The 15,254-nt window shown below is 48.1% G+C and overlaps 1 long non-coding RNA gene across 1 annotated transcript; it reads right to left on the minus strand.

Moving 5' to 3' along the window:
* Nucleotides 1-7,426: 7,426 nt before the first annotated feature.
* LOC128345051 (uncharacterized) lies at nt 7,427-15,048 on the minus strand. Its single transcript, XR_008316237.1, has 2 exons — nt 14,861-15,048; nt 7,427-7,924 (listed from the first exon to the last, which is right to left on the minus strand). It is a non-coding gene; the product is annotated as an uncharacterized LOC128345051 (long non-coding RNA).
* Between the last annotated feature and the right edge of the window lie 206 nt (nt 15,049-15,254).

The following is a 15,254-nucleotide window of genomic DNA, read 5'->3' on the forward strand; positions in this document are numbered from 1 at the left end:
ATTCAATGCAGGGGGCGTGGCCACATACGGAAACAGCTGCACAGCCCCTTTTGTGAGAAGCTTCAGCCAGTGCTGGGTTCCCAGCCTGAGAACGCATCTGTAATGGATTACAAGACTTTGTCTCAGAGCAAGCCCACATTAGGGGAAGAAAAATGCTGGATCATCCCTTCTGTGCTTTCTGACCAAAGGCTTCTCCCAAAGCTTTCCTTTAATATTGGTAGTTCTAAGGCTGCCGCCGCCACCACCCACTTATAGACAGAGCTTAAATTCCTCCACCACCTGGGCTTGGGTGGAATCCCAGGGAAACTCTCCTTTTTCTACTGTAAAAGTATACAAAAACCTTCCATGTGCAAACCTACACGTGGTGAGAAAACTGGTAGAATTGCTGAACATCTGAAGTGTCTTGCACCAGAGAAAAAGCCCCCTTTCCTGAGCTAAAAATCCAATCAGAGAATCTTGTAAAATGTAAAGAAAAACAACAAAAAACACTTTATTCAAAATACTAGACAGCTTCCGTCTGAGGCTCTCTCAGTTTTAGTTACAACAAACTAAAACTTTACTTTAGGCAAAAGGAATACTCAGCAGGTTACAAGAATACTTCAAAAAGCACCCCAGATGATGTTGGGGCGGCACGCTTAAAAAATTGTGGTTACCCAGTTGCAAAGGACAGGCATGTAGGAAAATACAAAAGCACCTTTAAAAGCTTAGCTGGAGGGCCCTCAGGAGCTGGGGGCCCATGTTCTTTGAACCCTTTTGCTCAATTATAGCTACACCCCGAGTATCAGGGATGTACAAAGCACACAAAAACAATATACGTTTCTAACGCAATATCTGACCAGCAAACTGTTCCTTAGGCTAAATCCCCCTTTCTTTTTAAAACTCACCCACCATCTGATGAGAATCAAGCTTCCTGCAATCCTGTCTCTCAAGAATCTGCAGTTCCTTCGGCAGCCATCCTCCATGCCCAAACATCTGCCCTCACCCCCAATCTGCTCCTTTCTAACTAAGAAACTCTTATCTTTCTCCCAACTGCTGTCTAGGTCCCACCCACCTGGTGTGCTGATTGGCTGAGCCCTGGAGTTCACCAGCCTGTCAGTCAGGACAGGATTCACTTCCAGTTACTCTTTGTGAGAGAGGAGGGGCTGGTCAGTGACTGATCACTACAGCATCTCTCTGCCTTTCGAGGCAAGGAAAGGTGCTCCCAGCCAGTCTGGAAACCCAGTGCTGGCTGAAGCGCCTTGCAAATGGGGTTGCAGCATGGCCCTGTTTCCGCATATGGCCATGTCCCATGCATCTAGCTTTAGATGCAGGGGGTGTGGCTATGGCACCTAGGGGCTGGCAGCAATGGGTTGCACCCACTCCGCTGCTGGCTTCCTACGCACATGGGTTAGTTCAATGACATTTAGTCAGATGGTGAAGAGGGGAGGAGGTGAGCCAGAGGCTTGGAGCAAGAAAGGTTCTGAATGGGGAGATGAAGAGAAAAGTGGGGCTTAGGTGGAGGCAAGGTGAACCTGTTCTCCACTGGAAAGCCAGGACCTGTTCAGGGCTTCTGAGTCTGGAGAAGCTCACGGGTCATTCCAGTAGATCTATGGGCTTTCTGCCCCTCCACCCTAGTGGCATTCTAGAAGCACAAATCTTTTAAACCACACACAAGAGCCATTTGCCTGCAAGTTATTTGCAGAGTAGCTCCCTCTGTGCATCTTAAAGATGCTAATTGTTTTATTTGTCAAAAGTTTATCACCTCCTTAACCCAACAATAGCCTTGAGCCATGAATGAGGCAGGACTTGTGAATTTTATTGTGTTTTTAAAGCTGACTGGTTTTCTGTGAGAGAGATGTAATAATCTTCAATGTCTTGTAACAACAGTTTTTTAACTGTTAACTTTCTAACAGTTGGCAACAGTCTGTTAACTTGGCAAAGAGGCACCTTTTTAATGTGGTGATTCTCTTTATTTAGCAGGGGGAGAGTAACTGACCCTATCCACCCCCAGCACAGTACCTCCAGTGACTGTTGCTGGTGTGTGTCTCATGTTTCTTTTTAGATTGTGAGCTCTTTGGGGACAGGGAGCCATCTTATTTATTTGTTATTTCTCTGTGTAAACCACCCTGAACCTTTTTTGGAAGGGTGGTATAGAAATCAAATGAATGAATGAATGAATGAATGAAATTTTCTCTTGCCAAAAGGAACTTTGAAGTCATGCACATTACTGTTGGGAGGGGTGAGTTAGTCAGGTGAAGTTGATAACATTTTCTCCAGCTTGGATGCATAGTAAGAGGGAAAGTATGAACAAATATCTAGGATGAGAGAGCCTCTGAGCATATACAAAGATTTATTAAGAGAAGAAGCACCTCAAGTTTGCCATGGGCCCCGTAACAAGGGGGGCTGGGCCCCATAATACCATCAGGTCTAGACCTTGAAATTACCTAGGTGCGCTTCTGTCCCCCTCTGATTCCGAAAATCGCTGTGCTACCCAGCTACCCCACGCCAGTGCTGGTTGTGCCCTTAAATGGCCACCACCACCACTAGAGCATCCAGGGCACTTGCTCCGCATTTGGCTGCCTCCTGGCGCTGGGGATAGGGATTCCTGACATCGGAAATCCCTTGTTTCTGACTTTCACAGGTCTATCTGTAATCAAGCAAGGCACCTGAACCCCAGAGCGGAGGAAGACTGTTAACAACAGCTATGACAACACTTTGAAACCGCTATGCTTATGTACCTCTAGAACAGGCTTGCTCAACTTAGGCCCCCACCAGCTGTTTTTGGACTACAGCTCCCATAATCCCCAGCCACAGTGGCCAATAGCCAGAGATTATGGGAGTTGTAGGCCAACATCTGCAGGAGGGCCAAAGTTGAGCAGCCCTGCTCTAGAACTTGTAACCACCATGCTTTGAGAACTTGATTAAACAATAAAATCTTATTATTTAGTTTGCTCAAGAACGCTTTATTTTTCCCCCCACACCTGAAGAGAGACCCCCATGTTACTGTACAAACTGGGGGCAGGGGTGGTGTGAGAGTTGGTGGTAGCAAAGGTACCCTGAAGTTGAGTGAACCCCCACAATTTATAACTATGGTTATACTGAGAATTTGAGAGGAATACTGATTATTTTTTAAACTTTTTTATTTTTAAACAATATTTTTACAAATAAAATACATACAGCAGAAACCCAGTTCACAGAATCACTCAAATCTCGGTTTAATGTGGGTTATTGGCATCAGTATGATTATGTGAACCCATGCCAAGGTGGGACTCTCAGATTGATCTCAGGCCATAAACCGCCTTGGTGTGGGTTCACACAATTGTGCTAATGTCCGTAACCCACATCAAACCTAGAATAAACCAGGCCGGGAAACTAAAACAGTCACACAATTGGAAGCCAAGTGCCTGATTACTGAACCACATAATTTGAATTGGTACCACCTTTTGTGTCTGGAAGTTCTGTTTTGCTGAAAAAACCTTCTCTGCACCAGTTTCTGGGTTCAGGTTCATTTCAGCTCTTTGGCTGAAACTGGAGTTTTAGGCTATGGGGCTTCCAAAGTGGCTAACTGGGCAATCCTGTAGAAGTAATCTTGCCTTGGCCCTGCCTCCTTACTCTCTGTTTGCATATTTGTAGAGAAAGCAAATATTACAAAGACAGGTTGGTCTCTCATCCAAAGAAAACAGATCCCAGGAGCTCCCCCTGGAACTTTTCACTGTTCAGTAGGGTTGCCAATTGTCCCTCATTACATGGGACATCCCTCATTTCAGGGATGAAGTGTTGGTCCATATAGGGACAGTATTTGTCCCTCATTTTGGTGGTGGGGTGAGCACCTTCTTCTTTGTAGAACTTTTTGGTTGAAAAGTGGTACACTTGAATATGTTTGTTTGTTTATTTGTTTTTGTTTTACATTTTGTAATATCCCGCTCTTCCTCCAAGGAGCCCAGAGTGATGTACTACATACTTCAGTTTCTCCTCACAACAACCCTGTGAAGTAGGTTAGGCTGAGAGAGAAGTGACTGGCCCAGAGTCACCAAGCCAGCAAGTATCGTGGCTGAATGGGGATTTTTGAACTCGGGTCTCCCCAGTCTTAGTCCAGCACTCTAACCACGACACCTTGCTGGTTCTAAATAATAACAATGTTGGCATCATGCAATAGCATATAATTCAATTACATATACGTCAGTGACACTCAGGCTCTTGATTACCACTGCATACACCTCCCAGCCAACCAGCCCCCCAGACTTGTATCCCTCTTTCTGGCAATGAAATGTTGGTAACCCTACTGCTCAGGGAAGTGAAGAATGCACAACTATGAAGTGGCCACCCTCTTAGGGTTGCTCAGCTTCCTGGGTTGACTTCTTATCTCCAGGAATTGGCATCTGGGTCCGGGTGACTACCGAAAGCCATTCTAGATAATTTAATGGCTTGCTACGGTGAAAAATAAATATTGGAACAAACACATCTCCAGGAATAGCTGCAGTCAAAGTTTGTAACACTACCTTCCATGCATGCATGCAGAGGAGCTTCCAGCAAAGCGTATTTGCTTTGTAAGCTCAAAACCCAGGCGCACACCATGGGACACGTGAAGCAAGGCAAACGAGACTGCATTGGGCTCTGTGTTGGCTCTAATAGAGGACTTCCCCTTGTAAATCCAGCCTCTGTCCCAGAAGCAACTTTGGGGCTGGCCTCTGCCCTGGAACTTCTGCCTGGCATTTCAGTGGCATTAGGTATCTCTTGCCTCTAGCTATTTGATCCAGTCAGAAACCGGGGTCTGTGAGAGTGCAGAGTTTGAATGCACTGGGTGGGCAGGTCTGGGAGTGAAGGGGGCAGTGCCTGCTGCTCCCCCCCACCCCGCCCACCCCGCTGCTCTTCTATTTGTGGCTTCAGGGCTGTGTGCGCCTCAGCTACCACCTTGGTCTCTCCATTTTCAGATATAATCCAGCACCCGCTCCTGCGATGCATTCTTGAGATGCTGTGGGTGACATCATAGAGCTGGAGCTGGAATGCGGAGACTGTCCCTCAGTAGCCTCACTCCCGGGGGCAGTGGACTTTTCCTCCTGCCTGCTGGAGATTATTTAACCCATTTCTGGGCAGAGAAACAGATCTGCTGCACACCTAATTAGGAAAACTAGCTGCACCACTGACCTCAGAAGTGAGTGTGAGAGTCAAAGAGCTCGCCATTCCCCAAAGGAACCGGCCTGCCAAGAGTAGGCATTTTCACAGATCAGTCTGCCAAGTAAAACTGTGTCCTGACAAGCTTGTCAACGCAAGTTCCTGCTAGACTCCGCCTGTAACCAGGGTCGTGGCTAAAGCAGGAGTGGCCAACCGGAGGCTCTCCGGCTACTGTTAAGACTACAACTCCTATCATCCCCAGCTGCATTGCTGTGAAGCTAAAGAGGGGACAGCTACATATGCCACCCTGAACTACTTGAAGGAAGGGTGGGATCATAGGCACATGCCCCAGAGGTTTGCTAGGCAGAGAGACGCTCCGGGCCATTAGGAAAGCAGGGGAGGTCCATGCAGTCCTTCAGATGTGGCAACACACCCATGCAACAGCCCCAGGAGTGGCTAGCCAGTGGGGTGGGGGAGGCAAGTGAGGCGGATCTGGAGGCAGGAACCTCTTGGAACCTGTGCGCTCAATTATAGCTCCACCCCTGCCTTGCTCCCAACCCTTTAATTTCCTACTCACAAAGGTAATGCTCCCCGGACAGAGGATTGCCCCATGACACTCATTTGAAGGGCCCTCTGAGACCTGTAGCCGGCCCTGGTTGGGATAGAAAGGTAATCTAATATATATAATTTCCAAGTGTGCTCACGCTCCAAAACCCATACTTCCTCATATATTCTGAGACAAATTCAGACCTCACGTATACTTCATCTCCCTGCAGAAAACCTCCACCTCAGAACTTAATTAACTCTAATGACCCTTAAGAGCAGTGCCATTGTTTCCCAATAGCAAGGCAGGCCTCTGGAAAGGCAAGCAGCCAGCCATGTTCTACTGATTTGGAGCATGCTCCGTTGCCATCCATAAGAATGGTTTCTGCACCTGTGAATAAAGTACTGACATTCTTATGGATGTCAAAGGATCACTACCAGATCATCAGTTACAGGTAAGCAACCTGTCTTTCTGTGTTTCAGGTCCTGTCGCCTTTCCTTTTCACAATATTCATATCAGTCAGCAACATCTGCTGGCCATGTAAGATACTGCATCACTAGCACTCCAAATCACAGTTAAAAATACAGCTGTCCACAGTGGGGGACAATTATGCACACACTCACAAACACCCCCCAAAATGACACATAAAGCCAACAACTGTCACCAGGACAGGATATCAGTATTACCAGCACACTAAGCAGTCCCCGTTGTGAAAAATATATATATATACATTAATTGCAAACCAACCCAAAAAAAACCCTGTGAAATTCGAAGACCTTTGACATTACTGTACTGCTTATGGTTACTTAATCAGCACTTCAGCACATTCCTCTCAAATTAATTGTTATTGTCATGAACACAGAGAGAGCTGCACAACAAGAATACAGCAAGGAGAAGTAACAGAGAATAGCCAAGCACAGAGTGGGGCGCACTTTCCCTCAAGGCCTGGCTCCAGAGTAGACCCACAGAGAAGCCAGAATGCTTGAAAAGTAAATGGTGCCCATTGTTTCTGGTGGGCACTGGCTCTGCCTTTGATCTTCTCACCCCCAATTCTGCCTGCTGTGGCCTTATCCAGAGGGCTGATGTTTTTCAAATCAAGAGTTGGCAACGCTATTCACAAATGAAACTAAGAATGCCTTTCAGCAGAGCTGGTCTTGTGGTAGCAAGCATGACTTGTCCCCTTAGCTAAGCAGGTTCTGCCCTGGTTGCATATGAATGGGAAACTACATGCGTAAGCACTGTAAGATCTTCCCCTCAGGGAATGGAACCACTCTGGGAAGAGCATCTAGGTTCCAAGTTCCCTCCCTGGCTTCTCCAAGATAGGGCTGAGAAAGATTCCTGCCTGCAAACTTGGAGAAGCCACTGCCAGTCTGTGTAGACAGTCTGTGTAGCACCATACTAAGCCAGACGGACTAATGGTCTGACTCAGTATATGGCAGCTTCCTATGTTCCTATGTCATTTGTGAATGTTGTTAATGCAGGTCAGAAAGCAGAAGAAGAGCAATTTAAGATTTAATCTATATTATAGTCCGTGTAAGATTTAGATTTGAATTACAGCCATGGGAATTGCAAAAAACACACAACCCCCCCTAAAAAACCAACACAAAAAACAAAGCAGAAATCAATCTGTCATAAATTGAGACAAATGTTTTGCACAGAGTAACGATGTGAGAGAGAGTACAGGGTGTAACCAACTATAGCCACTTCTTCTCCCTCAACACATATGCTTCACTGTCTCCATTCCTTTATTAACCAAATCAAAATTTAGGCACATAAAATCACGAAAACGTCTTTGGGAACATACATTTATAAATCATTGTTTTTTCTCATCAGACATCAAGATCACACTCTTTAATCCCAGATTAATGATCCTTGGAGAATTGTCCACAAGTTCCATGGTGCAATCACACAACTCCACCCAGAAGGGTTAATGGGGAAAATGTGTATGAAAATTCACAACTACCACTCTTCAATGGTCTTGACTGCAAGCACAGAAGAATGTCTAGATAGTGTTTAGAAGTCATCTTGAGGCTCTGACATATACTCCCATAGTTTCTAGTTAGCACAGCACAGGAAATGGGGTGGAAAGAATGGGGAGGGGGATTAGAAAATAAACTGGTCAAAGTTCTCATCCTGTTGATGTCAGTGGTAAAATTCCTATTGATTTTATAGGCTTTCAGCTGCATCTTTTACTTGTTTGTTGGGTCAGTGAAGATCTTTTCCGATAACCTTTTGACCTTGCCCGGCATCAGATTTCAGTAGTAAACATCTCTTCTTTCTTAGCTAGTGCTGTAGTTGAGCAAAGAGCAAATTAGTAGTTTTCCCTGACAGCCACTAACACTCTGTTGAGACTAAGGGCTGCTTCACAAGTAGAAGTGGGCACATGTTATTTATTTCCAGCATTTGTATCTCACCTGTTTCCCCAGTCAGCTCAGGAGATTTAATGTTGATAATTTAATATCCTCATGTTGGGGATAGCTTGGTTAGGCTGAGAGATAGTGACTGGCCCAAGGCCACCTATTATTATTGTTGCTATCATCATCATCATCATCATCATCATCATCATCATCACCACAACTGAGCCGGCTCATTTGAACAAGGCCCCAACATGCAGAGGGCAGTGACATTCAATGAGTGTGCCTGCCCTGACATTAGCTGAAGGACATCCCAACACACTATCAGGACTTAGGAGGTCCTTCAGTTGTGTGTGTGTTCTATTCATCAGAACAGCCCTAAACATGCACTACAAAATCTAGGGCTCAGGGCTTTCTGCTGCTAGAAGCGAAAGCCAACTGCTGAAAAGTTGGCCCCACCCAACCCCAACCCCTGTTGCCAGTCCCATCTCCCTCAGCATCTTTTCAGCATCGCTCAGATGCCTTAGCTTCTAGGGATCAGCATGAACTGATTTTTGCAATTCAGTTCAAGTTCGAATTGAATCAGCCTGATTCGATTTGAGTACTCAAATCTGCTGCCTTGAATCTGGGGTTGATTTGATTCAAATTGGATTTGCTTCTATTTGAATTTGAATCAAATGGGCCTAATTTTAAAGGGCTACAGGGCACCAAAGTGGGTTGGGTGGTAGGTAGGGCCCCATGGGTGCCAACTACTACCAACCCCCATAGGAATCGGGCAAAGGGGAGAATTTTTAGGAATGTTTATGTGTTGTGGATTCTCGGTTGTGAAATAACTTCATTGTAGGGAATCCCTATGAAGGAGTTATTTCAAACCAAGAATCCACACCAAGAGGCAAGGGAGACTGCTAACTAATCATGAGTGGCAGAGTGGCAGAGAAGCTCGGATGGCTGGTACTGTGGGGACAAAATAGTGACTTGAATTGCTGAATCAATTTGAGTTTGAGTAAGGTGATTTGATTCAACCTCGAATCTGGTCAGTGCCCCCAGGAGTGATTGATTTCAGGTCTAATCATTCAAATCGACCAGATTCAAGTTGAATCGATTGAATCTAGGGTAATTCGATTCAGCCTCCAGTCTGGCCAGTGCCCCCAAGGGTGATTCTATTCTATGTAAAAGCATGGTGGGGAGCGGGAGAGAATACCACCAAAAAAAAAAAAAAGTGACTCAGCTTCAGGCATGCTAGGAGGAAACTGATTATAGATCCATTCCAGTCTGGCTTCAGGCCTGGTCACGGCACCAAAATGGCCTTGGTCACCCTGGTTGATGACCTTGACCAGGAGAAGGACAGGGGCTGTGCTGCCCTGCTGGTTCTCCTCCATCTCTTGGCAGCTTTTGATACCGTTGGCCATGGTATCCTTTTGGAAAGGCTTTGGGAGTTGGTGGTTGGAGGCACTGCATTGCAGTGGTTTTGCTCCTATCTCCAGGGCTGATATCAAAGAGTTGTCATGGAGGAATTTTGTTTGGCTCCCTGGGAGTTGACCTGTGGGATTCCTCAGGGGTCGATCTTATCCCCTATGCTTTTTAACATCTATATGAAGCCGCTGGGAGAGGTCATCAGGAGGTTTGGTGCCACCAGGATGCTGATGATGCCCAGCTCTATCTATCTCAGGGCTGTACAGCCCTAATGAAGATGCTTGACTACAGCTTCCAGAATCCCTGACTATTGGCCACTGTGGCTGGGGATGATGGAGGTTTTGGTCTAACATCTGCAGGACAGCCAAGGTTGTGCAGCCCTGATCTATGGGAGGAGAGCTGGTCTTGTGGTAGCAAGCATGACTTGTCAGCTAAGCAGGGTCTGCCCTGGTTACAAATGAATGGGAGACTAGAAGTGTGTGAGCACTGTAAGATATTCCCCTCAGAGGATGGAGCCGCTCTGGGAAGAGTATCAGAAGGTTCCAAGTTCCCACCCTGGCACCTCCCAAGATAGGGCTGAGAGAGATTCCTGCCTGCAACCTTGGGGAAGCTGCTGCCAGTCTGTGAAGACAATACAGAGCTAGATGGACCAATGGTCTGACTCAGTATATGGCAGCTTCCTATGTTCCTATCTATTCCATCTCAATCAGGAGAGATGCTTGACTGTTGCCTGGAGGAGGTAATGGGCTGGATGTGGACCAATAAATTGAAACTGAATCCAGGTAAGTTGGAGGTGCTGTGTGTCAGGTGCTCTCGAGTCCATGAAGTGGGGAGATATCCTATTCTTGAGAGGCTGGTAGTACCCCAGAAGGGATAGGTGCATAGCTTGAGGGTACGCCTGGATTCACCATTGTTGTGGGAGGCCCAGGTGGCAGTGGTGGCCAGGAGTGCCTATTTTCAACTCAGGCTTGTTCGCCAGCTATAGCCCTTTCTGGACAGAGATAGCCTGGCCATAGTGATCCATGCTCTGGTAACCTCCAGACTGGACTATTGTAATGCGCTCTATGTGGGGCTGCCCCTGAAGATGGTTTGGAGGCTGCAACTAGTTCAGAATGCAACAGCAAGACTGCTGATGGGCACTTCTGATTCAAGGTTTTAACATTGACTTATAAAGCCCTGAACAACCTGGCCCCCAAATACCTGAAGGAACGCCTTCTCCCCTATAGACCTGCTCATCAGCTGATAGTGCCACCATTGTCAGCAGTTAAAAGGGTAGGGGCCCGTGAGAGGGCTTTCTCTGTGGTGGCCCCTGGGTTGTGGAAGGCCCTCCCCTCTGAGGTGCACCAAGCTCTGAAATTGTGCACATTCAGGAGAATGGTGAAGATGTACCGCTTTACCCTGGCCTTTGAGTAGTAATGTAGTAGTTCTTCCCCTCTCAGGCACTATACTTTTTAAGCTTTATTTTGTATTTTATGATGTTGTATTTTAATTATGTTTTATATTGGTTTTATTGTAACCCATTCTGGACCTTTGGGTACAGGGCAGGCTAGAAATGTAAAAACAAACAAACAAACAAATAAAATCCCTCCTCGAGCTGTGAGGAGTCCCAGGTAGGTTGCCACCATCCACTCTTTTGTATGAGCAGATTCACCCTTCCAGCCAGGGGATTATTTGGGCGGGGGGGGGAGTAAAGTGGAAAACCCCTCCCTACAAGAAAGCCTTAAGCAGTCTTAAGCCTTCAGGAGTGTGTGACCAGGGCAGGGCCCAATAAGGACTGACACTCTTTAACAACAACAACAAGGATTGATTAATAACTAGCTGGGCTGGGCGCAGAACTTCTGTGCCTCCGGCCAGACCATCCACTGCCCCTTTTGCCTCCCCCACCCCTGCACACATGACTTTCTAGCCAGCCAGCCGCTTCTCCCCCACACACAGACATTTTCTGTCAGGTCACCTGGCCTGCTTCCTCTTCCCTGCCCGCTTCTTGCCCTCCACCCCACGGTTTCTGGCTGGTGGGCCTGCCAGAAAGCTGGCCCACCACCTCCTCTGGCCTGCCTGCCCACTCCCAGTAGCGGCCACCAACTCCAGCCGGCCGGGCTGGGTTGGCCCGCCACCGCCTTCTCCTCCCAGCAGCCGGCCCAGCCCACTGTTGTCTCCTGCTCCCGCTGTCCAGGTCGGGCCGGCCCGCCATCACCTTCTCTTCCTGGCAGCCGACCCGGCCCGCCATCGCCTCCTGCTCCCGTCGGCTGAGCCAGCCTGCCACCACCTTCTCCTCCTGGCAGCCGGCCCGGCCCACCATCACCTCCAGCTCCTGCAGGTTGGGCTGGCCCGCTGCCGCCCTGTCCTCCTAGTGGCTGAGCCACCGGCCTCCTGCTCCCATGGGTCGGGCTGGCCCACCACTGCCTTCACCTCCTGGCGGCCGGGCTGCCCACCACTGCCGCCTCTATTCCCTCTGGCTGGCCATCCCTATTTCCCCCCTGCCCCCATTGCTAAAAAACATGCATGTGGAGAGGCAGTTCAGATTAACTATGCCCCCATGTGATTAAGGAATGGAGCACCTGGTGGGGCAGTGGGGGGAGACCTGTACTCTCACATCTTAATCACTTGGGTATGAGGCCAGTTGGAAAGTATCCAGCCCGCTTCCTCTCCCCCCACCTGCTTCTAGCCCCATCCCATGGTTTCTGGCTGGTGGGCCTGCCACCTCCTCCCACCGGCCCGCCCACTCCCGGTAGCAGCTGCCAACTCTCATTGGCCGGGCTGGGTTGGACCGCCACCGCCTTCTCCTCCCGGCAGCCGGCCCGCCATCGCCTCCTGCTCCCGCTGGCCGGGCCAGGCCAGCCCGCCACCGGCTTCTCTTCCTGGTGGCTGGCTCGGCCCACCGTTGCCTCCAGCTCCCGCAGGTTGGGCTGGCCTGCTGCCGCCTTCTCCTCCTGGTGGCTGTGGGCTGGCCCACCGCCGCCTTCTCCTCCTGGCAGTAGGAGAAATAAATATATAGACTGGATGATAAGGAAAACATGCATGTAGAGAGGCAGTTCAGATTAACTATGCCTCCATGTGATTAAGGAATGGAGCACCATGTGGGGCAGTGGGGGGAGACCTGTACTCTCACATCGTAATCACTTGGGTATGAGGCCAGTTGGAAAGTATCATCAGAACTGTCCCATTGATGACTTTCCCATTCTGATCATTCCAGAGAGATATCTGTATAGAGAAACCATCTTCTAAGAAATCCAACTGACTGTTACACAACATTGACATTCTTTTGTCAAATTCCAGACTCTGATCAGACATTGCTTTGAGGTGAAACTCTAGCAATAGACCAATTCACAATAATCAGACAGCAAACCCATAACAATGGTCACTTGATTGACCAAGCTCTTATGAGGTTTAACCCAACACAGAGAGTAAAGCTCTTTGCAAATTAAACATGTTTGCTATGTAAAGAATAAATTACAGTTGCGGTTTGCCTACAGGAGGAGATAAACATTGCTTTGGGACTAGTTGCTAACTGGATGGTTTTTAACTGGCCCAACAAAATGTTTTGCCTCCTGGTTTGGTTTGGTTTTGCTTAAGGCTCTGCCTCAGTGCTAGTCAACAGGTAAACTTACATTCCTATCTCCTTAAATGGCAGACATGTAACCATGATACACTGTGGTGGTGGTAAAGGTGAAGGTGAAGGTAAAATGTGCCATCAAGTCGGTGTCGACTCTTGGTGACCACAGAGCCCCATGGTTGTCTGAGATGATGCCTTTCAGCATCTTCCTATATCACTGCTGCCTGATATAGATGTTTCCCATAGTCTGTTAACTCTGGGTATTCCTCATAGGTGTTAACCATAGTCTGGGAAACATACCAGCAGGGATCTGAACCAGCAACCTCTGGCTTGCTAGTCAAGTCATTTCCCTGCTGCGCCATTAGGTGGCTGTGGTAGTGGTAGTGGTGGTTTTAAGGTCTGGGAGAATAACCTATCCCTTTGAGAGCTAGAAGCAGGGGCTTGGCAAAGCAGGTTGGGGACCCTGAGCGCCTTCGTCTCTGGAGCCTTCAATAATTTTGTATTGGGAATAGCCTTGCTAGCCCTGACTGCTGTTTTCCATGCCTTTCTTTGGCAAATTTGGAGTTCAAATGAAAATCTATTTATTTACAGATATGAATAAGCACAGAGGACTATTTGGTACGTCTGTTCTACAGTTACCTTGATTGCAGGGGAGCTTAACCTGTTGCATTTCTGCCTGTAACACAATATAGAACAAATGTCAATTCTACATAGGTATATAGGAAGCTGCCTTGTACCAAGTCAGACCATTGATCCATCTAGCTCTGAAAAATCCTCCTAACAAGGGCCCCAGGGGTGTAGATATAACTGAGCGGATGGGATCAAAGATGGGGCCCCAGCAGTGCTCCCTCTAAGTGGGATTCCCAGATGTTGTTGACTACAACTCCCAGAATCCCCAGCTATAATGGCTTTTGCTTGGGGATTCTGGGAGTTGTAGTCAACAACATCTGGGAATCCCGCTTAGAGGGAACACTGCCCTCCAGCTCCACCCCTCCCTATTTTCTTCATTATTTCCCTCACCCCAGGGGGCCACTGTGGAGAGGGGTGAACACGGGCCCCCTCTCCCCTAGCTGCGGCCCTGTTTGGGCCCTCTCTGTTCTACCCTTCCCCACTGCCCATCTGCACTGGAAAGCAAGGGGGACAATAATAGGACATGAACAATGTCAGCATAACATATCCCTGTGTCATTCCTACTCCACATAGCAGAATTACAGTCACGCTCTCTTTGGCCAATAAAATCTAAAGCAAAAACAGCCAAGAAGCCTTCAGGACAAACACACTCTAAGGTAGGGCTTAGTCTGAGTCAGTCAACCAAAAAACATGTTCTGAATGCCAGGCATTGATCCTGGAATGCGTGAAGTAATTAGAAAATACCTCTGTACATGTACAGAATGCATTCCTCTCACCAATGGATATTGGTAAACATAGCTCACTCACATCGAGGAGTAGGGGGCAGGCCTTTAACTTGTGTGTGGTTTCCAGATAAACCATTGCCCTCTATGCTTCTTTTCTGAACTTTCAATTTTAACGGGAAATGAAAGCAAACATTCTCTTTCCCCATCTTTTAGGCAGGAAACAGAGGCAGGTATAGCAGCACGGAATGGCCACACTTTCTCTGATGAGTCCCAAAGGGATGGCTTTAAGCAGATGGGATGCTCCTGGTAAGGGTTAGGCAGGCCACCGTGCAATGTCCTGAGAGTGAGCCAAGAGCCAATTTGGAGTCAGGTGGGAAATGGTGAGCCCTGGCCCAAGAGACCTATGATGTACTGTACTTTGATGTGCCCTGAGGGGGGGGACGGAACTGTCCTGATTTATAGAGGAAGGAATGGAATCTCCTTGCGAAACCCCTTGCCAGCATGAGTCAGAGAAGCAACAATTACAGCAGGAGTGAGGGCGTGCACATACCTCTTGCCTGTGGGCTCCCCAGAGGCATCTGGTGGGCCTCTGTGTGAGACAGGATGCTGGACTAGATGGGCCTTGAGCCTGACCCAGCAGGGCTGTTCTTACATTCGCTCCTGCCTGTCCTCTCAGCTCCAGAAGCATGGGATGTTTGCCTAGTTAGTTAGCTCGCCAGCTAGCTCTGTCCTCAGGTACCTCAGGATCCAATATATTCCCCCCCACCCACCCCCACCCCAGCAGCCACTGCAGTGCTCGGCAGCTGCTGGCCAAAAACTCTTGGCTGGCTGAGAACCTTAGAACAGTGCCTTCCTCTTGTGTGTGGATACTGGGGCCCTGCATTCCTAAGCAAATGCCATTGTTTATCTCAGACCCAGATAAGGGCCTTGTGGATATGCATGTT

The sequence above is a fragment of the Hemicordylus capensis genome, chromosome 2 (assembly GCF_027244095.1).
Source record: "Hemicordylus capensis ecotype Gifberg chromosome 2, rHemCap1.1.pri, whole genome shotgun sequence".
Lineage (NCBI taxonomy): Eukaryota > Metazoa > Chordata > Lepidosauria > Squamata > Cordylidae > Hemicordylus > Hemicordylus capensis.